Genomic DNA, 21,799 nt, shown 5'->3' with positions numbered 1-21,799 from the left:
CCTAAGTTGTATTTAGCATCTAGAGTAAAAGCAATAGAGCCAGCCTGGCACATTAGTCAACAACAGTGCAGTGTAATTGGGTACACCTGTGATCATCGTCAACAATAGCTTTTGCTGATTGTATGGTAACAGTGTTTATAAATCTCACTTACCATCTTTCACTGCTCTCCTGGTAATTATATTTTGCAGCTTCCTCATCTCTAAAGTAAAAGGGTTAAGCAATTTCTACAGTTTGGTGATTCCTTTTATTTGCCTGAATGATTGCAATTTCATTGTTGTCAGAGACACAACATTTTATTCATCTTTGTACATTTCATAATGCTCAGCAATGATAAATGAATAGCATTTAAAATGTATCTTATTTTCCCTCTTTATGGTAGTTATACTTGATTACTAGTAATCTTCACATAGGTTCATTTGAGTAAGTGGCTACTAGGACATTTTCATAAATGTTATTTTTATGCAGTCTAGGTGCAAATCCAGAAATAAAATATAAAATAGAAATTCTCTCTCTCTCATTTGCCCCAAGCTTGTGAAACTAGTATGTGTTGTCATTGTGTGTGTGTTTATAAATTTTGTTTTGAATGCCCAGAAGCATTATATTGTGAACATGTTTTATGTAGAAAAATACTAAAAATAATGTAAGGAAAATATTCATGAACTTGATATAATGTTCTATTTTGGTTAGAATTTTACCATGAACAATATTTTTTGTCTTCCATGCTATGTGAATGTTAACACAATTTCTTTATATCTTAGATTTGCTGCAAAATCACACTGATGTACTATCTACATGGATGTGTGGTTAGGAATTATGTTTTTACATTTTGATAAAAATTCATATTGAGTTATATTCACATGTGCAGTATTGTGTTCAAAATGCACATGTGTAAAATTTTACGTTATACACTAGGATACTCTAAGGGCCATATTTATTTTTCTATCAGTTGTCAGTGAAAACCATCACTGCCTTCTTTGTTGTTGTTGTTAATCCTCACCTGAGGATATGGTGTTTGTGTGTTTGTTTGTTTTTATTGATTTGAGAGAAAAAGAAAGGAGAGAAAGAAAGACAGAGAGAGAAACACATCAATATGAGAAAATTTCAACATCGATCGATTGCCTCCCATACATTCCCTGACCAGGGATCAAACCCGAAATCTTTTGGTGTATGGGACAGTGCTCCAACCAACTGAGCCACCCAGCCAGGGCACCCTTCACTGCCTTTAAAAAAGGTTTTAAGTAAAAAAAAAATTCAGAGGGAACAATATTTACTCTATAACTTGATGCAATAAATTATGGAAAAACTGAAAAAGGGGGGTTAAGTTAATTAGGTGTTTATAAAAAAGGTTTAAGAAACTGGACTTTTAAATATTTTAATATAGCCATTTGTTTTTTAATAAAGTTCAGAACAATTACTCATATATAAACCTCAATACGCATGTCACTGTGTGTTTGATGTCATTAATTATAATTAAAATTATATTTGTAAAACAGAAGCCTCCTGACAGTAGTTCTAATGAGATGGCACATTCATGCCTTCTTCAGAGGCAGAGCTGTCTCTGCTCGCATGAGTAATGACAACTGAAACTGTTCACAAAGGAACAGAGGGAACTGATATTGATCCAGCTTTAAAGCATTGTCAGGATGTAGCCTTCGCTTCAGAAGTGACTGGAGGACTGTGGGATCAGAAGCAAATTGTGTTTCTGGTGAAAGTTTAAACCATTGGAAATATGTTGTTTGAGCCTCTTGCCTTTAATAGTCCTTCCAACTTAGTACATTTTATAACTTTTCATTAAATGACTTGTGTTGATTGTTTGCACTCAGAGACAAACCCATGTTGTCTTTTGTTCTTTGCCATTTGAGCAGACTTGCATTTGAATGAACAAGTTCTGCTTTCATCTTACATTCGGAGTTCCCTTTAACATGCTTAGCTCAGCCTCTCCCTGATGCAAATCCTTCTTTTACTTCAAACCATCTTACTGCCACTCTTCCTCTTAAATGTGCCACACAGTGTGTAAGTCACAATAACTCAAAACTAAACAAACCTTTTGCTGCATAAAATCAAGTCTAAATTACGGCCTTTTTTTATTTCCTCCCTATTGATTTGACAATGTGATTTCAAAGAGAGCATGTAATAGTCAATTTTCATGTGTTCAAATAACACAATTGAGAATAGAATGATACTTTTTTTCAAATGTGTCAAAGTATCAGCAGAACCCAAGTTTTCTCACCCCTTTAAATATTATTTTGATAAATACCAGAATTAACTTGTCTATGTGAGTGCATGTGAGTGTGTGAATGTGTGTGTGTGTGTGCATGTACACACTGATACTACTTCAGGGTTTATCCCAATATCTACACTGAATTTCAGTTTCTCCTTTCATGAAACTGAAATACCCCTTTTTTTTATTGGTGAAAGCATGGTTCCTTTCTCATTTAGTTGAAACTATCTCACATATATATAATAGTAAGTCTCCACCTCACTTGAGAATGTCATGTGTAGTTCTGAAACTCAACAATCAAGTCACCTTAGTTCTCAGATATATATCAAGTGATAGTTGATACAGTACAAGGACCAAGAGCAGTCAGGGATGTGCAGAGCAAGTAAGCCAATTTAATAAAAAGGGACAAGGAAATGCAATGACATAAATCCCAGAAGCAATTTTGTAGTCAGTATGGTGTTTACACAGAAACCAGGGAAATGCCTCTAAGCTGAGAATGTTTCCCTGAATCTCTGAACAGTATGTGTCACTTTAGATGTATTGCCAATATGTTGCCCATGAATTAGCGGTAGGTTAGAGGAATAAAAGATACCAGTAAGAAAAGGTCAGTATCTTCTAAATGGAAAGCTAAAGTGAATATGCATTTATGCCTATTGAAAACTATCATGAGCTAGACCCTGAAAAGGCAAATCTCTATTATAGCATTTCAGACACTTATTTCCCCTCCTTACTTCATTTGTTCACAAACGTGTCTAAAATATTACTAGTGTATTATCTAAGCTACAAATATATATGTTATTCAGGGCTTCACATGAGCCTGTATTAGGCCCTCACTGATTTGCCTACCTTCATTCAAACTCAAGCCAGTATTTGTTGAATTCCTGTTATGTGCTAAGATAAAACGAGAAAGAATCATACAACTTTAATTGAGAAATATCAATTGTTAATGATCCTTAATTGTTAATGATTCTTCTCTCTGAGCACAATCTATCAATCATATAAATTCACCTAATGCTCATACTGTCTCATCTCCCCCAAGTCCTGCTGTGGAGGACTCTGCCTATAGGATTTCACTGAGCTTCATGGAGACTACCGGAGTGGCAGAGTGGCAGATTTAGTGTACTACCATTCACCAGTTCCATTTTCAATTACATGAAAGTCATCTGTTTAACAATCTGTTCTAGAGTTTTATCTGGAATCAAGCTCGATTTCCGTTTCAGCAACTGTCTTTCCTATGTTTTAAAAAATGAGAATACTCTTAGGTCTTCTGGAATTTCTTTCATTCTTCATTAGAACTTCAGATGTATGCATTTATTTATTTGTTTGGTTGGTTGGTTTTTAGATAACATTATTTTTGACCTGGAAAATCATTGTTCTTAAAATGAGATAGGTAATACTTTGCAATTTCCATATCTATTTTGAATTTCGCTTTTAAAAAATACCATTATCTGGCTATCTTGCGAAGTCTGGAGATGCGTATTCTAGGCTGAGTAAAAAGTTGAAAAAGTGGATAAAAGTTAACTTTGAATCATGCAGTGGTTATTGAAACATACCCTCTACCTATACCAGTAGGTAGCATGACATTTGCAAGTTACTTAAGATTTATCCGTTTTTGTTTCCTAGTCTGTAAAATGGAAAACAAAATAATCTACTCACAAAACTGTTATGAAATTTAGATAAGTTGATTCTTGAGAAGAGCTCTAAATAGTGTCATGAGCATGATATCTTGGTGTAGTAAAATGGAGTTTAATTGAATAAATGCTTGGGGGGACGTGCATGTTGAGGGGTGAGTCAGTGTATTTTCTGATTGTGGGGTACTATCTTGTTTTGTGGGAAGTTGAATGTGGCCTTTAGTTTATTTCTTTCCATTAACTCTCAAATTCCTAAGGGACATCTTCCCCTTTCAAGGAACCTCCCTCGCCCAGAAGCGGTACAATCCTGAGACAACTAGTCAGTGGTTCTGCACACTCTCTAGGCATCTTCTATGTATTCTCAGTAATTTCCCCAATTCCTTTTTGGAATGAGCCTGGCCAATATTACCTGCATCTTCCACCACTAAAATCTTGCTGCAGTCTCTTCCATTCTTGTAATACTTCTGTCTCTGTTTTAGTGTGATCTCTGTAGCACGCTCTGCTGTTTTTTTTTATGTTATTTTTCTGTTTTTTAGTTATTTGTTTGTTTTAGAGAGAGAGGAAGGGAAAGAAAAACATCGATTTGTTGTTCCACTTATTTTTTCATTCATTGGTTCCTTCTTGTATGTGCCCTGATCAGATATCAAACCCACAACCTTGGCATATCTGACGATGCTAACGATGCTCTAACCAACTCCACTACCTGGCTAGGGCCACTCTCTGTTGATTTTAATAGTTGTTTCTCTACTTGTATGGAAATTGAATTTTTAACACTTTTTATTTATTTTCTAATTTTCAGTGGGCATGAAAATTTATTTTTATCCCATCTGATATCATTTTCTTTGTAATGCTTTTTTATCTGTATGGATTTCAGATGTAAAGTAATATGATTTGGATTTAGGTGATGTGATGGATAATTTTAAGTGTCAACTTGACTGAGCTAAAGGATACCCAGATGGCAGGTAAAACAAGCACAATGTTGTGTAATGGTTGAGCATCAACCCATGAACCAAGAGGTCACCAGTTCAATTACCAGTCAGGGCACATGTCCAGGTTGCAAGCCTGATCCTCAGTTGTGAGGAGGAGGGGAGGAATCAGCCCAATGATGTTTCTCTCTAATTGATGTTTCTATTTCTCTACTTCCCCTCTTCCTCCACAATCACTACACTGTGTCCGTGAGTTCTCTCTCTCTCTCTCTCTCTCTCTCTCTCTCTCTCTCTCTCTCCTCTTTTTTTTGCTCAATCCTTCTATCCCCCCACTCCACCCAGTCCCTGGCGCTGTTTAAATTGGTTTGAGGCCTATGCTAATTTTTTTCATTCTCCAGAGGGAATTTGTATCTGCTTGTGGAAGGTATCTAGAGATATAAACAGTCCAGGAATTTTTTTAATTTACTATCATCAGATCAGATAAGTAAAGATGGTCTTCAGTCCCTGCAAGGGCTGTGCATGATCCCAACCAAGAATTACGTTAGTGTGTTCCCCTCTCACTGGCCATGTCCTCCAATTTATATCCTCCATTCCTGAGAGGCTGTGTGAAGGACTGCTCAGCTTCTCAACTACACAGATGCCTTTTAGGAACTAAGCAAAGGCCCCAGGAGAAAAGTGGCCTAAAGATCAAGCTGACATATTTGGGTCTCTCTCTCTCTCTCTCTTTTTTTTAAATATTGGTCTAATGTTCTTTATTGCATTAATAGTCTGGTGCCTTATAGCAGGTTTAAAAAATAAGCTGTCTAATTTTTCTTCTTTTTCTTTTCTCTGCAGGAAATTTGGTCTGAATTACTTAGACTAGAAGTCAGCATCTTAGAAATGAGGTTTTACATGTAATTAAATGGCATGAGTAACACATAAGTGGGAAAAGGCTCAAACTAGATTTTGTGATATATGTACTTATATAAATTATCTCACTCTTGGTTCCATAATTTTATAATATACTGATCTGGTAGCTCAGTTGACTGATACTAAGAGAGGATATCACTTGTTAATTTTAATGACATTTTAGGAAAATATCAACATCATGTATTGGTAATGTCTGAGGTCACATTCTATAATGAAAGCTTATTATTTTTTGCTGGTCCTGATGTGAGAAAAACTAAGACCACTCATCCAAGCATTGCAGAACTGAATATATAACTGGACTATTCACTTAAAGGGCCCCATCCATCTAAACTATCTACGTGGTTATTTTAAGAACTAGAAGCCAGGTGCACGAAATTCGTGCCCGGCGGGGGGTTGTCCCTCAGCCCAGCCTGTACCCTCTCCAATCTGGGATTCCTGGAGGGATGTCCGACTGCCCTAAAACGGGCAGTCGGACATCCCTCTCACAATCCAGGACTGCTGGCTCCCAACTGCTTGCCTGCCTGCCTTCCTGATTGCCCCTAACCGCTTCTGCCTGCCAGCCTGATCACCCCCTAACCACTCCGCTGCCAGCCTGGTTGATGCTTAACTGCTCCCCTGCCAGCCTGTTTGCCCCCAACTTCCCTCCTCTGCCAGCCTGGTCACCCCTAACTGCCCTCTCCTGCAGGGTTGATCACCTCCAACTGCCCTCCCTTGCAAGCCTGGTCCCTCACAACTGCCCTCCCTTGCAGGCCGGGTGCCTCCCAACTGCCCTCTCCTGCTGGCCATCTTGCAGTGGCCATCTTGTGTCCACATGGGGGCAGGATCTTTGACCACATGGGGGCAGCTATACTGTGTGTTGCAGTGATGATCAATCTGCATATTACTCTTTTATTAGATAGGATAGAGGCCTGGTGCACGGGTGGGGGCCAGCTGGTTTGCCCTGAAGGGTGTCACAGATAAGGGTGGGGGTTCCCTTGGGGTGTGGGGCGGCCTGAGCGAGGGGCCTGTGGTGGTTTGCAGGCCGGCCACACCCCCTGGCAACCCAAGGGGAGGCCCTGGTATCTGGAATTTATTTTCCTTCTACAATTGAAACTTTGTAGCCTGGGGCGGAGCCAAGCCTGCTGCTCCCTCCGGGGTAGCACCCATTTATGTGGCAGTTAATTTACCTTCTACAATTGAAACTTTGTAGCCTTAAGCAGGTGAGCCCAGCCAGGGTGTGCGGAAAGCTTTGCTTCCCCTGTTGCCACCGGCAACCCTGGCTTGCTCTCTCAAGCTCCATTCTGCCTCCATTTGTTTGAATTTGTTTACCTTCTATAATTGAAACTTTGTAGCTTGAGTGGAGGCTTAGGCCTGCAACGGCTATGGAAAGCTTGGCTTCCTCTGTTACCTAGGAAACCTTACTCTCTGTGGCTGCAGCCATCTTGGATTGGGGTTAATTTGCATACTCGCCCTGATTGGCTGGTGGACGTGACTTGGCTGGTGGGCGTGGCTTATGTAGTGGAGTGATGGTTAATTTGCATATTACCATTTTATTAGAGAGGATAGGCACATGCCCAAATTTGAGTCAAATAGATTCTCCCTGAATATTGTGTACTAGTGCTGGCAAGAATGTCAGTAAAAGACATTGGTTTAGTGCAATATGCTCTTCAAATTCTAATTCTGGCAATATGTAATACTTTTTCTTTAACCTAAACTTTGTATCTCTCATTATGGTTGGTAGTTCATTTTCTCTATGGGATCAGTTTTTTTTTTTTCCCTTTGATCAGAGACAAATGTAATCCCATTTCATGAAGAATTTTATTTTTCTCAAGTGCATCAATATCACATTTTATTTGTAATGCTATTAAACATCCAGTAGATCAAGCTTAATTCAGAAAATTACTATTTAATTTCATAGCACCTAATATTGGATGGCCTAAAAATTCAGAAAAGGGAGAGGTAAAATATCTCTTCCAAATATATTTTTAAATAAATTAAATTAATGCGAATATAATTGTATTATCAATTTTAACCTCAAGGAGAGAGAAACGGGATCATTTTGTCTTGATGCATTGTCTTGACTACTTTAAAAATTGACTTCACAATGATATGTTCTTTAGTTGGCCTGCTAATACCTTGTCCTTTCCTTTGGGCCCAGAGATGTTATTTACTTGAAGATCTGTGATGTTTTCCCATTTCACATAGATTGGATGTAGGTTGTAACCTTTTCCAAGAAGCAAAATGATTATCCACCCATACAGCAATAATCAATAAATAATCTGCTCCCTTTTTATCCATTTGCTGTGAAAATCCATCCCAGCCTTCTTATTTAGTTAACCCTAATAGTTGTTCCTAGATAACCAATCTCATCATGTTTGCCAGAATTCACTTCTAACATTTTGATTATATTTTACATGTATGTATAATTGAAATAGATCACAGCACCAAAAAAATATAGATTAAATTCCTGCTCTTTATTCTATTGGGGCAACATTGAACAAATTATATATATATTCCTAAGTCTCACTGTATGCATCTTCAAAATAGGAAAATTCAAGGGAGTTGTTTTGAATATTAAGTGAGAAGGCCCAAGAATGTATATCAAAATGGAAGATATTTTTCTGAACTGAAAACTGGCCAGTGATCCTTATAAAACAGACTTAATCCTCAAAGAACTTATATTCCTAAAGTTGAAATCAGACCTAACATTTTCAGAGTGTAATTCATGAATAAAAAGTTTTAAAGACAATAATAACTGCCATCTGTTCCAATCTGGTGGGAACACACTGAGGTATGCTGTTGCTATTCCTGTGTAGTTATTTTCATTTCTTTTACTCTTGAAAAGTCTCCTGACATGTGCTTCTATGAAAGGTGTGGTTTTTCTGAAGCACTGGTTAGAATCACTGATGTGCGTCTTTTAGATTTTACACTATAGTACTATATCTGAATATTTTAAAAAGGCACAGAGAAAAACGACTATTAGCTTTATATTTTTGAGATTCAACTACTTTTCATATATGAATATATGACTCTTTAAGCCTTTAGATTAGACTCATGTTGTCCTAGGTTTTATCCAAATTGGAATGTTATTATAACATTTTTATTGTATAATTTACCTAAAGTATAGTCACTGGAAGATTATGACAATTTCTAGTATTTTTGGTTGCATTGCACTTGCTTATATTTTTAATGACTTTAAATATGTATTATTATCCTATTGGAATGTGCTGTGACTCATTTTGTTTGTAACACAGCCGGAAAGATGTGTTGTCTGAGTGCCCTGCTTGCTGGCCAAAATCCTCTGGGGAGCATATTTATTGTAACCAAATCGAGATGTTTAGCACATTCTCCGACAATTGCAAGTAGCAGGGATATTAAACAGCAGGATTTCTTGGTATTTTGCATGCCTCTGAAACTTAGAGGAACCACAGTTCTATAATTTTTTAACTTAAGCAATATTGAACAGAGTAGCTAATGCTAGGCAATGTTACACCACACCATTAGTGAATGTTCTCAGGTTAACCATATCATATTCACGCCACTGGGAAATTGTACAGGAGGAATGGATGACAACTGCAGTGTTGAAGCTTATAAATTTATAGTCTACCTTAGCTCTGCAAGTGTGGGGACAATTTGCATATTCAGCTTTTATTATATAGGATAATTCATGTAAAGAATGTGGTGGATGGCATAAAATCAGTGTGCAATGACTTTTAGAAACCCCAAGACACATGCATGCACGTGCACTCCACACACATGCAGTCACACTTTCCCAAAATTCTTGGGCCTTTGGGGGTTGTTCTTGGCCTTCTACCCTCAGAACTGGTCTCTAATAAGAGCATTCAGAATTCAAAACCAGTGATAATGAAATAGAAACCCCCTTGGGGAAGCTCTTTGAGAATGGAGTTGTCTTTATAAGAAATAGGGGAGGGTGGGGGTAAGGGGGAGAGATCAACCAAAGGACTTGCATGCATGCATATGGGCCTAACCAATGGACACAGACAACAGGGGGGTGAGGGCATGAGTGGAGGGGTGATGGCGGGGGGAATGGGGGAATAAGGACACATATGTAACACCTTAATCAATAAAGAAATTTATTTTAAAAAAAAGAGTTACACAAATGAAAAAAAAGAAAAAAAAAGAATTAAGTTATTTTTAAAAGTTGTTTCAGCATCCAGTTATATTCTCTGGATTCCACAAAACTCTCAGATCATAAAGAAGTGAAAAATTAAACAGATTTTTTTCTTTATTGATTAAGGTATTACATAGGTGTCCTTATCCTCCCATTGCCCCCCCACCCCACCCCTCACTCATGCCCTCACCTCCCTGGTGTCTGTGTCCATTGGTTAGGCTTATATGCATGCATACAAGTCCTTTGGTTGATCTCTCCCCCATACCCCACCCTCCCCTACCTTCCCTCTGAGGTTTGACAGTCTGATCAATGCTTCTCTGTCTTTGGATCTGTTTTTATTCATCAGTTTAATTTTAATATGTATATTTTTTAAAAGATAGGTTCACCTGAAAGTTTATTTCAATTACATTTTGTAGATATGAACAGAGCTTTTGGAAGTTTGAATACTTAAGGGATGGGGGAAATAAGAGAATCTATTATTATCCCATCCCTTAGAACAGAACCAAAACTTTAAGTATTCATCATAGTTTTAAGTCTAATTTTTGTACTGAGAGCAAATACTATTTTTGTTCAACATACTTTCTACATGCTAATTGCATCAAATGACTTTAGTTGTATTTAATTTTTATAATATTCTACCATTAATATTTTGTAATAATATAGTTCAAGTAAACATACATAATATTTTAAAATGCTTTACTATTGTTTCTCTTTAAAGAAAACGCCCCAGAAATATTGTTTCTTAACAGCTCATATATGTAATTTTAACAACCTCTTGAATTTTGTATAGGTGTACATTCATATATGTGTGTGTGTGCATGCAATCCAAAGGGGAAAATACTTTTAATTTCTAACTTACTTTTTGATAAAATGTAGGTAACCATAATATATGAATCTATCTATCATTAGGAGCACAAATACATGTAGAATATAATATGAAACTCTGTTGCTTTGAGTTACCCATGGCTAATTAATGATTATGATCAGGTTTGTTGCAAATGTCCATTAGATATTTTTTAGTCTTGAAATGGAGAGATTACTGTGATAAATGTTTATGGCCAATAAAATCTTAGGTTTACCTGAATTGATTAAAAACCAAGATAAATCAGATAGGTAAGAAGGATGGCATTTTGAACATTTCTTGGACTATAGATGAAAACGAAAGAATGAAACTTATTTTTTCATTCTTTTGCCATTGACTAGACCTCATTTATACAGTGGCAAATTGTATCCGTTTGAACTATTTACTGCTGTAACAATTTGCCACAAACTTGGTGGCCAAAAGCAAGTTTATTATCGTTTGACTGTATAGGTCAGGAAATCACAGTGTCAGCAGACCTGCGTTTCTTTCCAGAAGCTCTCAGGGAGAATTCATTTCCCTGCCTTTCCTTGCTTCTCCAGGCCATCCATATTCCTTGTCTCTTGGTCTTTCATCTTCACAGCCAGCAACACACAACTCTCTGTGCCTTCTTTAGTAGTTACATTTGTTTCTCTGACTCTACTGATCCATTCCAATTTTAAGGAATCTTGTAACCAGATTGGGCTCATATCAATGATCCAATTTAATCCCATATAATAAAATCAGCTGATTAGCAACCTTAATTCCATCTGCAAACTCACAGGTTCTGAGGATTAGGATGGAGACATCTTTGGTAACCATTATTCTGTCTACTACAAGTAAGTTTTAAGTTTATTGTCAAGAGAAAAGGCATTTTGCAGCTACTATGGGCAACAGTATGGAGGGTCCTAAAAAAATTACAAATGGAACTGCCATATGACTCAGCAATTCCATGTCTGGGTATTTATTTGAAGAAAACTAAAACACTAATTAATTCAAAAGAATATATGCACCCCTATGTTCATTTGATTGTTATTCACAATAGCCAAGATATGGAAGCAGCCCAAGTGCCCACCAGTGGATGAGTGGATAAAAAAGTGGTGGTAGATTTATAAAATGGAATATTACTGGGCCATAAAAATGAAATCTTACTATTTGCAACAATATAGATGGAGCTAGAGTATCATGCTAGTGAAGTAAGTCAGTAGGAGAAAGACAAATACCATATGATTTCACTTATTTGTAGAATCTAAAAAAACAAAACTGAAACAGACTCATAGACAGACAGAGTGGACTGGTGATTGCCAGATGGGAGGAGGGTTGGAGACTGGGTGAAATCGATGAAGGGTTTAAGAAGTAAAAATTGGTAGTTACAAAATAGTCATGGGGATGTAAAGTACAGTATAGAGAATATAATCCTATATAACAAAGAGGTAATATGCAAATTAACCATCATTCCAACACATAAGATGGCCGCCCCCATGTGGTCAAAGATGGCCACCCCCATGTGGACACAAGATGGCTGCCACAAGATGGCCAGCAGGGGAGGGCAGTTAGGGGTGACCTTGCCTGCAGAGGAGGGCAGTTGGGGGGACCCAGCCTGCAGGGGAGGGCAGTTGGGGGGCCCAGACCAGCAGGGGAGGGCAGTTAGGGCCAACTGGGCCAGCAGGGGAGTAGTTAGGCATTGATCAGGCTGGCAGGGGAGTGGTTAGGGGGTGATCAGGCTGGCAGGCAGAAGCGGTTAGGGGCAATCAGGTAGGCAGGCAAGTGAGCAGTTGGGAGCCAGCAGTCCTGGATTATAAGAGGGTGAGATCGGGCCTAATTGGGCAGTTGGACATCCCTCAAGGGTTCCCAGATTGGAGAGGGTGCAGGCTGGGCTGAGGGACACACACACACACACACACACACACACACACACACACACCCGTGCATGAATTTCATGCACCGGGCCTCTAGTCAATAATATTGTAATAGCTATGTATTATACCAGGTGGGTACTGAAAATATCAGGGGGAACACTTTGTAAAGTAAATAATTGTCTAACCATTGTTGCTATACACCTGAAACCAATGTAAATTAATATTGAAAGTAAACTGAATTAAAAAATGCAAAACAATAAATAAAAAATATTTACATTTTTTTAAGCAATGGTAATCTCTACTAATTAATTCAGGAATTTCAAATTTCTTTCTCTCTTTTTAAGCTAGTTACACCATCCCAACAATACTCTTTTAGATTTAGGTCAATCCATTTTTAAAAAAATTATTTATTGTTAAAAGTATTACATATGTCCCTCTATTTTCCCCATTGACTTCTCCCAGTCTGCCCCCTCCCTCCAGCCCCATCCTTCACTCCCCTATTGTCTGTGTCCATTGATTATGCTTATACTTCTTTGGTTGATCTTTTACCCATCTCCTCCCATGCCTTCCCTCTGTGGTTTGACGGTCTGTGGATTAAAAACGGTGATACATCTACACAATGGAATACTACACTGCTGTAAAAAAGAAAGAACTCTTACCATTTACAATAGCATGGATGGACCTGGAGAGCATTGTGCTAAGTGAAATAAGCCAATTGGAGAAAGATAAATATCACATGATCTCACTCATTTGTTGAATATAATGAACAACATAAACTAATGAACAAAAATAGATCCAGAGACAGAGAAGCATCCATCCAATAGACCATCAATCCTTTTTTTTTTTTAACACAGAAACTTGCTGTCATAAATAGCATTGATTTATTTCAGAAATCTTTTGACTATGTAGCAGTGGTGATGGAGATTCTGTGAAACTGATTTTAGTTCATAGGATTAAGGTTTTTAAATTAAAATAGGATATAATTTATTTGGGCTATTTTAAAAGGTTAAACACATTTTAATACGTTTTTGGTTTTTTCCCTTGTAACTTTCTCAAAGACAGGAACTGTATCTTGTTCATCTCTGCATACCCATGGATTTACAAGCACATAATTGTGTATTTAACAAATGAAACCAGCTATTTAAATATTTGAATAAATGCTTCAAAATCTACAGTTAAATAATAGAATATTAGGGCCTGTTTTCTAAAAATATAAAACAGTGATTGCTTTCTATCTTTTAATTGCTACCCTTTGTTTTTTCAATTCGACTGCTAGAAGTTAAAAAATCTGAAAGCCCAATATATAAAACAAATTTAAAAGGCCAGTGAATTTCTGAGGTTATAAGATAATCATTTAAGTATTAGTTTGTGTTCATTTATAGGATGTTGTAAAATATACCCTTTATGTAAATATGGGCACATGATGTCTTAAAAATCTATGTATGACAAGAGTGAATGCTCAGAGTGCTCACTGTTGCAGTTAGAATAAATGATGAGAGAAGAATGTTCTTCTATATGTTTCAATTAATTTTTTATTTAGTGCCTATTTTGCAGAGAATAGCGATACATATTTCATAAGATACTATTCTCTGAACTCATAGATTGTTAATATTATACTGAATAAAGTATTTGGTTTGTGTTCACTTAACTTGGAGTCTCCCACTGCCTAAGATAGTATCTGACAAGCAACAGTGTCTCAGAATTGTTTTTGAATGAACAAAGGGATGACAGTGGTAAACTTTCCAAGTGCTTGATCATTTGACAGGGGTAGAGGAATTATACCCCTCCCCCGCCCTGCTTTTTTTTCAAGAGAAAAATAATGCTATCCATATAAAATTGATATAAGGAAAAATAATGGTCAAATGTGTGTCCAATAGAAGTACATGAAATACTGAATGAATAGCATTATACACACTAGAGCATTTTATACCAGAGTGTTGCCTTGTTTTTATTCCCAGCAAATGAGAATTGCGTGTATTTTAATGACTTAAGGGTCATTCAGCCAATATTAGGGTTTCATGACTAATGTGTCTTTGACATCTTGCTTGAACCCTAGATCTCTCTGTCCTTAAAACTGTTCCCTTGTTGAGAACACATGCACAGGCACACACGGAAAACTATAAATGTGTTTTAGTCAAGGATAGAAGAACACACACTTCGCGGGAGCATGCCAGTCACACAGAGTAGGAGCAGAAACAGTACCTCTCCCAGCGTCTCCAGTTCCCGGAATCTCTCACCGAGTCAGGAAGGTAGCGCAGCTGATGACGCACATGCAGGTTGAGCTCATGACAGATGTTCAAAAGCTATGTGACAGATGCACACGTCACATTCCCTTTTCCCTTGGCTCTTACATTACTATGAAGGAGCAATTTATGTAAGTAACCTCTGCACTTAATGTCTCTATTTAAGAGAAGGTTTACAGATACCAGGCACTCCCGGGCTTTGAACCAAATTTAGCATTGGTGAGGCCAAATCTTTATCTGGGGAGAAGAGTAAGTGCCGAGTTGCCATGCATTTGATCTGCCTGTAGTTTACCAAAGTGCTGGAGTGGTCCTGTGTCCTCTGGAGCTATTGGGAGCCCATTATTTTGCTGACATTGAAGTAAGTGAACAGCCTGGCCTGCCCTGTGACCTGTACATGGGTGGCTGCCTGCAGTGCTCCTCTGTGCCTTCCATCTGTGGAGGATGTGGGCTTGCCTGGGGCATCCGCCTTTCTTTTCGTTCTTTTTTTAAAAATACGTTTTTACTGATTTCAGAGAGGCAGGGAGAGGGAGACAGATAGAAACATCAACGATGAGAGAAAAATTGATCTGCTGCCTCCTGCAGGCCCTCTCCTGGGGATCGAGCCCACAACCCTGGCATGTGCCCTGACTTGGAATCGAATGGTGACCTCCTGGTTCATAGGTCCACACTCAACCACTGAGCTAAGGCAGGCAGGAGACCATCTACCTTTCAATAGGACTAATAGACACCTACAAAGTAAAAAAAAAAACATACTTTATCTTTCCATGAAAGGCTTAATTTTATGTAGGAACTAGAGGCCCAGCGCGCAAAATCATGTAAGACCCAGACCCGCCGCGCTGGTGAGACCCCAGACCCACCTTGCACGAGCCACGGGCCCCCAGATCCGCTCTGCACGAGCCATGGGACCGCAGACCTGCCCTGTGCGAGCCGCAGGCCCCACCTCCACCGCGCCAGCCCCACTGGCCCCACACAAGCCACACCAGCCCTGCGTGAGCCCCGCCAGCCCCGCGCGAGCTGAGTCCCAGCCCACAGAGGTGCTCCATGCACCTCCTGGTGACCGGTTGTTTGGTTGTTCCGCCATTACGGCATCACAACCACAGGCCTTTTATGATATAGATATTCTTAATAAAATCATTGAGTAGATAATAGGTTAATAGTAACTGCATTTACATATAAAAAACAAAAGACAACAACACTTAGAAATGTTGCCACAATCTCAAATGAATGCATTCAGTCTTAGTTTCCAATCACTTCCCATTTAGTTGAACTTTTTGTTACTTAATATAATTTATAGTCATTTATTAATAAATTGTTGCAGACATGGCTTATTGTTCACTACTTCAAAAACTGCTCTATTTATCTCATATCCTGGAATGATTTTAGTCAATCTTTGATGCATAGCCCTGATTTTGCAAGAAGTCTGAAAATTTTTGAAAAAATGTTTCAAGAACTAAAACTTTTTTTTCCAGATAATAGTATTTGCCCAGTTGGATCATTATTGACACAAAGTGCCAGGTACTTTGTGAGGTGTTTATAAAATTTAATTAATTTAATTCTCATAATCCTCCTGTGAGGTGTTATAAATATACCCATTTTACAAATGAATGCAAAGTTTTAAAAAAAAACACACATTTACTTATATAATGGTATTTGTTTATACACTGAGTGGCCAGATTATTATGATCTCTGAACACATAATAATCTGGCCACTTAATATATATATAATATATATATATATATTAGAGGCCTGGTGCATGAATTCGTGCATGGGTGGGGTCCGGCCAGCCTGGCCAGAGGAAGGGGATATGGGCGGTTGGCCGGCCTGCCTGCTGGTCGAACTCCTGGTCAAGGGGACAATTTGCATATTAGACTTTTATTATATAGGATATACACTGAGTGGCCAGATTATTATGCATTCAGAGATCATAATAATCTGGCCACTCAGTGTATATGTCTGACTCCAAAGTTCATACTCATAAGCATCAAGTTATAATACCTAATAAACTAATGTATCAATGGTTTTAGTTTCAGAAAGAGGTTCACTTTTTCTCTCCTTCTTAGATTTGGTTGCACAATCCTCTGAACCCATTCATTATCTGCTCATATTAAATAGGTCATGGCATATTCATTTTATGAATATGTATATATATATATATATATATATATATATATATATATATATATATAATGTTTATTTTGAAGCAGAAAATACTAGTGGACAAGCCAATAATTTAGTTTAACTGGGAAGTATAATGTACAATTTAGTAAAGGAAAATGCCATATTGAAATTACGATTGGTTATTCTACAGTTACAGTTTAAGCAGCTTTCTCCTAAACCAGTGTAGTGATTAACTCTTGACACCTCATCCTGTGATAAAGACATAACATAATTCAGACCGTCTTCACGGAAAAGACTCATTCAACAAAGCTGATTATACATTCCATAAAGTAAATGCCATCCTCTCATTGAGTGGGCAGAGTCTGTTTTCAAATGGGGGAAGGTAGAGCTCCGGCTGCCAGTCCCACCGCAGGCCCAGGAGGGAGCCCTCCTTTGGACTCCGCTTTAGCACATTCCCACAGCTGAAGCCACTCGGGTCCAGCCGTGCTCAGGAGAACTGCTTGGTCCTCCATCTCCTCAGCCTGGCCACCTGCTATGGCTTTGAGCCCTTCTGCAGATTTCTCTAAATGACCCACCATCAGCCCCCGAGACTCTCAAGCTCCAAGGTCCTGGACATCCAAGGCCTCTTGTCCAAGACAGACAGGAAATGGTTTCCCCAAAAGGGGCCTCTCTGAAGTTTGAAAAAGTGAGATTTACTTGCATTGTGCTACAGAAATACAAACTTAAAGATTTGTCCTTGGAAAACCACTAACGTGCAATTTCAGGGTTCTGACGGAGGATTGGAATTATTATAAGTACAGTACTTCTACTACTACATTTAAAAATGCCTGTTAGGTTTTATAAGATGTAGAATTCTATAACGCCTACTTCATAATAATGACAGGTAATGCCTGAATGAAGTTGGCAACTGTCTTCCAGGAAGTCCTAGGATTTACAAGATGCTTCAGGTGTTATAGTCACAATAAGCCTTTGTGGGCAGGGACAAGAAATGCCACAAACTAAACACAAGGAAGGATGGTGAATTCACAAGGCATGAATGAGGGACAGGGATCCCCTGATCCCCCTCCCCCAGTTCTAGAGCCTGGGAAGATCTATCCTCATCTCTCTGGACTGAACTCTTGAAAGTTTCCAGAGTGATGGAGGCAATAGCAGGGACGGGACGGGAGGGGGTCCCATGTCCCATGAACTAGAGGGAGGCAGTCCCTGAGCTGGATCTGAGACTCCTTTAAGCTCCCAGGAAATGCAGGGGTAGCTTCAGACATTCTCCTTCCCTGGCCCAAATCTGGGCAGCACAATCTAGAATAGGTTCTGCGTGTCCTCAGTGGGAAATGTTGGGATTTGGCCGGAATGGCAAGTTGCATTCATGGTGCTTGGCAATGATGTCAGGGTTGATTACAATGCTGCATATTTTCTTCCTATTTTTGGTAAGATGCTAAAATTATGGGTTCATTAACTACTTAACAGAGGAATAATTCAGTGGAGGCAGGTAGGAGGCTGAACAGGATCACTCTTCAGTAGATCACTCACCAGCACGGCGGCCACAATGCCCAGGAGAGCGAGGAGCAGGAGACTGAATTTTCCTTTGTTGAATCGTTTCAAAAGGAAGAATTTTGCCCAGTCCACCTTTGACTGGCTATTGGGAGGATGTCTGAGTTTGTTAACACCTTCTCTCTTTAAACTTTTCGATAAACAGGGATGTTGATGAAAAAAAGTATCAAAACTATGTTTTCCGTGAGAAGCTCCCATCCCACTCAAACCCACTGGCTTCCTCCAAGCTCCCAGAAAAGTACCAAAGACAAGGATGACAGGGTGACACTGCTGGGGGGTGACAGGCAAGTGTAAGTCTCTGCCCTCTCAAAAGCCATGCTCTGGGCCAGTTTTCACTTTTCAAATCTACTGTGTGTGCTGGACAGACACGGGTATGGCACCGTGGCGCACCTGGGGCCAGGAGGCAGTTCACTGGTCCTCACTTCGATGGCAGCTGAACTGCAGGGAAATCCAGGCCTCCAAAGGGTAGAGAACTGAGCATGGAGTGCATGATTTCATTGATCTCATCGTTGACCGTGACACCCTTGCTGGATGTGCAATCATCCGCCTGATGAGGTTACTGTTATGAGAAAACACATAGAAAGCCAATGGCTTTTTGCATTCATTTATGTATGTTATGGCTTCATCTGCATTCCTCACAGGCACTATTGGAAGAATTGGTCCAAAAATTTCTTCTTGCATCAACTTGGTTTCAAGGATCAACATTAGTAAGTATTGTTGGGGCTATGTAGCAGGTGGCTTCATCAGTCTCCCCACCAAAAGCTATCTTCTGTCCTTCAAGCAAACTTAGGAGCCTCTTAAAACGACGAAGATTGACGATTCTATCATAATCAGGAGATTCTTTTATATTTTCTCCATAAAATTCCTTCACAGTTTCCTTAATCTTCTGCACAATTTGACTCTGGAGAGATGGTTCACAGACAATGTAGTTGGGAGCAATGCAGGTTTGAGCGCAGTTCATGTACTTCCCCCAGGCTATGCGTCTGCAGGCCATGTCCAAGTCACAATCTTTGTCTATGTAGCACAGACTCTTCCCTCCCAGTTCAGGAATCACAGGGGTCAGATGCTTGGCAGCAGCTGCCACAACAATTTTTCCAACTGCAGTGTTTCCAGTATCGAGAATGTGGTCAAATCGCTGCTTCAGGAGCTCGGTGGTTTCCTCAACACCACCATTAACCACAACATACAGGTCCTGGTCTAAATACTGGGGGAGGAGCTGAGCCAAGATGTTGGCTGTATTTGCACTTAGTTCGTAAAGCTTGATAATCACAGCATCCCCTGCAGCAGTGGCTCCTATCAGTGGCTCCATGGTGAGAACAAAGGGGTAGTTCCAAGTTCCTATAATCAGTCGACCCCCAGGGACTCTAGTTGAACTAGGCCTCATCCATCATGATGAACAGGTTCTTCTTGGCTGGTTTAGCAGGAATCCATTCAGGAGATCAACTTCCCCAAGAATGGTAATGACTTCCTGACTGTATGCATTAAGTTCACTCTTGCTTGGGTCTGAGGCGATGGCCGCCTGGATGGCCTTCTCGTGCTCCTGCACCATCCTGCGCAGCGCCTCAAGCTGCTGCAGCCGAAACCTCAGGACCCTCTGGACCAGGCACTCCCTGGCTCCCTGCACGCTACTCAACGCGTCCTCTGCACCCACCAGACCGATTGCCAACTTTTGTTTTTTAAACATCAGTATTGGCACTTCTGTTTCATCTGGATCCATAAATATAGCTTAGTGATTTCTGCTCTTCTGTCCTGTAAACTTTACTTCTAAGCAGAATACAGCAGTCCCCATTATCTGTGGCTTAGCTTTCCATGGTTTCAATTACTAACAATCAAATGTAGTCTGAAAATAGTAAATAAAAATTCCAGAAATAAACAATTCATACGTTTTAAATTGTGTGCCACTCCCCAGCTGGCATGGCTTAGTGGTTGAGCCTGGAACTATGAACCAGGAGGTCACGGTTGGGTTCCTGGTCAGGGCACATGCCTGGGTTGTGGGCTCCATCCCCAGGGTGGGGTGTGCAGGAGGCAGCCGATCAATGATTCTCTCTCATCATTGATGTTTCTATCTCTCTCCCTCTCCCTTTCTCTCTCTGAGATCAATAGAAAGTATAAGTGCCATTCTGAGCAGTGTGATGTCTTACTCGGGATGGGAATCACCTCTTTGTCCACTGTATCCACCCTGTATATACCACCCACCCATTAGTCACTTTGTAGCTATCTTGGTTATCAGATCGATTGTGGTATGTCAATCAATCCTGATCCTGATTTTACTTAATAATGGCCCCAAAGCCATTCTCATATACTTTTAATGGTATATTGTTGAATTGTTCTACTTTACTCTTGTTGTTTTTACCATCGTATACTGCCTGATTTATAAATTAAACTTTTCATAGGTATTTATGTGTAGAAAAAACATAGTATATTTAGGTTTGAGAGTATCCCAAGGTTTCAGTCATCCACTGGGGGTCTTGGAATGAATATCCTGTAGATAAGAGGGACTTGAGTAAGGGTTTTCATGGTAACTGTTGTATTATTGTCCAAATCTCTCTCCATCTCACAACGCGCATTAAGATTCTATGCGAAAAATATAAGGGAATAGGGTGCTTCTCCTCTTTTTCCATTATAAGTCTCAGAAAGCTTTTAAAAACATCAGTATGGTCTAAAATAAACCTTTTTTATTTCCATTCTTACTTAGCATTGTTTAAAACATGCAATAGGATCATTATCCTTTCCCTATTTTTAGGGAGTGCTTATTAAAATTCTTGCTTTAGGTAAAACATTCCTTTTATTATCACTTCCAAATAGGTGTTTATCTACTTAGGTACTTTAGAGAGTAAACTGTTCAGGCATATTTCAAATGGGCAAATGCATATTTAGTGGATTTTCCCCTCTTACCTCAAATGATTTAATCTGCTGAAACATACATAAATCATACATCTACTGCATTATAAAGGAGCCTAATACCTTTATATGTTTTATGGCTATGGGTATAAAATTATAATTGTGAACATTAGCATTTCATTTTCACAAAGCAGCTGCCAGTTTATGATCCCTTAGGATTGTATTAAATTTGTGAGTTGAGTAGAAAGTCATCATGCTTACTCAGATCTATTCCCTGTCATCATACATTTAGAAATATTCTTTCTAAAATGATACCTTTAGTGGCAAAGGTATTAAGGACTAATCTTTAGCATTTTCTAAGGTACTGTCCCCACATCATATTTTGTCTCCTTTTTAAATTTATTTTATTCCGTAAGTCCTCTTGTGGCCAGACTATGTTTTCTGCACTACATTATATCTGCTCCTTGTGTTACATTTGATTTTTAAATAAATTATAATCAAGAATCTTAACACTTTGCTTTTTGATGATTTTTACCAACACTACTTAGGGCT

General features: G+C 39.0%; 1 protein-coding gene and 1 pseudogene across 2 annotated transcripts in view; one reads left to right on the top strand and one right to left on the bottom strand.

The window, feature by feature from the left end:
* GPC5 (glypican 5) overlaps positions 1-21,799 on the top strand; it is a gene marked incomplete at both ends in the record, with an annotated part of 1,343,473 nt that overhangs the window by 532,156 nt on the left and 789,518 nt on the right. The window lies entirely within an intron of this gene.
* On the bottom strand, positions 18,332-20,123 carry LOC307104432 (aldehyde dehydrogenase family 3 member A2-like; annotated as a pseudogene). The gene is made up of 2 exons: positions 18,860-20,123; positions 18,332-18,618 (listed from the first exon to the last, which is right to left on the bottom strand). The product of its transcript is annotated as an aldehyde dehydrogenase family 3 member A2-like (transcript).

This window comes from Cnephaeus nilssonii (assembly GCF_951640355.1).
Source record: "Cnephaeus nilssonii genome assembly, chromosome: 8".
Classification (NCBI taxonomy): Eukaryota; Metazoa; Chordata; class Mammalia; order Chiroptera; family Vespertilionidae; genus Cnephaeus; species Cnephaeus nilssonii.
This window is presented reverse-complemented; position numbering and strand designations above follow the sequence as displayed.